Below are 2,653 nucleotides of genomic sequence, written 5' to 3' on the forward strand. Positions count from 1 at the left end.
TTGTTATAAGGAAGACTTACCCGACGATATGAGGCATCTGAAGAGACTTTTTTCCAAAAAAATTTAAACAAACGTTCGAACTTTTTCATCGCGACGCGACACGCACGAAAATTTTAAATTACACTAACGATCGTAGGGGCGCTGCAAGCGTTGGTCAACCAATTTCGTTACATGCAAAAAAGATTTTCAATTGTAATAATGAATATAGGGGCGCTGCAAGCGATGTTTCAACCAATACCGTGAGTATGTTTTTATGTATGAACCAATAAAAAAATCGATTGGAAATTATGCAAGATTTCGAACCAATCATGACATAATCAAATACGTTCTTTAATTAGAAGAAATTTGATTGATCGAACATATTGATAATTGGCCAATAATATCGCTGAAAAAGGGATTTATCTAGAGAATTGTTCGATCTATCAGACGATGAAATTTTTACTTCGATCGATTATAAAAATTAATATTCTTTAACTATCGTACGAAATGTTTCCAGCATTTTATGGTAAGTTTAAAGATACTTATATCGAACTTTAACAATCTTATTGCAATATCGATACGTAACTTAATCTTCACGGAAGCGTACTTGAATTCTATCGTAAATATTTCACGAATGGAGAGAGTTTTTATTTTTTCTTTTTTAAGAAACAAAACGAAACGAAAAAGAAGTGTATATATATATATATATATGTATGTATATACAAATCCATTATAATGAATATCTCAAATAAAGATATCCTATCGGAAATCGATTTTGAAAAATTGGTTCGAGAGATTTTCGAGAGGTTAAGTCGTTTCTATAGGAAATCATAGATAACATTTATTATAAGCGTTTCCAGCGTAATCGTTCGTTCGAGTAAGTAAAAAAGATATCGTCGTTCTTTTACCAATAGAATAATGTAGTTACTCGAGGATATAGAGTCATTGAATCGTTTTATTAAATTTCTAGTATCATCTCGTCGATCATATCGATCGAAGATGGACGAAAGCGAGGAAGCACGACGGAAAGTGGAGGGTTTGTGAGTTGGAACAATAGGATACCGTACGTTCGTTGCACTCCGCAAAAAACGGGAAAGAAGTCACGATCGGCCTCGACGACCGTGCGAGTTTGAAATGCCTCGGGAGAAGCGTCCATCCGCTCTCGTTCGACGTACTTACATATATACATACATACATATATATATATATATACATACACACTTATATAAAAATTGTAGGATCAAAGTACATAGAAACGTGTGAGATAACAACGAAAGGTATTTAACGATTTTTACGATTATTTCGAGATCATTAACATACGAGATTTCATTTACAAACGTTTGAACGTCCATCCGTATAAAGGACACCTTGCAATCGTAAAATTAAGGAGTCTATTAAGATCATTGAAATGCATTGAAACGTCTGATCGTAGAATAGAGATAAAGTACTAGAAATAGAAAAAAGAGTTTAGATAGATAGATAGATAAAAAAGAATGGCCAGAGCGCCACTTGACGACCTTATTCTTTCGACTCGTCTCTTCGAAAATGCACCTCACGTGCTTGTATGACACGCACGGACGTGGTCTAGGGTCTGGCATGGCGATCGAATCGATCGCGAACTCGACAACCTCGTGAGAATCAGACGGGAACGTCTCAGCGAGCACGAAAGTGAACGAACCGAGATCGCGACGTTGAACACGCTGATCTTCTTCTTCTTCTTCTTCTTCTTCTTCTTCTTCTTCTTCTTCCTCTTCTTCTTCCTCTTCTTCTTTTTCTCCTTCTTCTTCTTCTCCTTCTTCTTCTTGTTCATGCATTCAGTCAACTTATTACTCCTTTTTTCTTTCAGGGTGAAGGATCAACGACGCTCGCATTTCGCCGCCTTCTTTTGAGAAATCGACGACATTTTTATTTCTTCCTGCCAGTGGAATTTCACGTCGTTATCGCGAAACAGGCGAAAATGGAGAACGTCAGTGAAGACGTCGACGATGTGAAAAAATTGGAAGCACCTCTTCTGTTGGTAAGAAGGGGGCAAAGGCAAGGAATTGCGGCTTGTACGTTTCGAAGTGTAATTTACAAGGCAGAACGGTAAAAATAATGGTACGCTCGGCGACGGGCGTTCTTCGCCGTCCGTTAAACTTAATGACGCTTCCATTAGTCGGGAATTAAAACTGATTCGGTGTGTTCTCACCCGGGTCTCTCGTATTTTCCTTAAATTTCTTCGATGATACTTAAACACGCAGAAAGATATAATGCAGGACGTTGTAATTATTGGGTAAAGTAAATATTTCTTAAGTGGTTACTTACATACTACTACTACTACTACTACTACTACTACTACTTTCGTTTGGATTGAAATCTTTTCTAAAAAGGTACGACTATACAAAGATGAAATATGGTTACCAACGTAGACATATGTACGTACAGAAACGTACGTAAGTAATCGTCTCTCGCGATCCAACAAGAGCTCTGCCGTATCTATACTGTTACGACTAACCCGTATATCGCGTGCAACTTTCCGTTCGCAGACCGGCCAATTCGTTCGAGACAGTCTCGGGAAATTTTTCATTCTTAAGTTGCAAATGTAAATTTCGACATTATCCGCGGCATCAATTTTCTCTCACCGGCAATAAGGGTTCTCTCTCTCTCTCTCTCTCTCTCTCTCTCTCTCTCTCTC

General features: G+C 37.8%; 1 protein-coding gene across 1 annotated transcript in view; it reads left to right on the plus strand.

Moving 5' to 3' along the window:
• The first annotated feature begins 664 nt into the window (after positions 1-664).
• The window catches only part of LOC122633820, a 25,649-nt gene continuing 23,660 nt past the window's right edge, over positions 665-2,653 (plus strand). The window contains exons 1-3 of the mRNA XM_043822214.1: positions 665-856; positions 950-1,150; positions 1,826-1,996. The gene's annotated coding sequence lies outside the window, so the exon portion shown is untranslated. The remainder of the gene's footprint in view (positions 857-949; positions 1,151-1,825; positions 1,997-2,653) is intronic.

Source organism: Vespula pensylvanica, chromosome 13 (assembly GCF_014466175.1).
Source record: "Vespula pensylvanica isolate Volc-1 chromosome 13, ASM1446617v1, whole genome shotgun sequence".
NCBI classification, from domain to species: Eukaryota; Metazoa; Arthropoda; class Insecta; order Hymenoptera; family Vespidae; genus Vespula; species Vespula pensylvanica.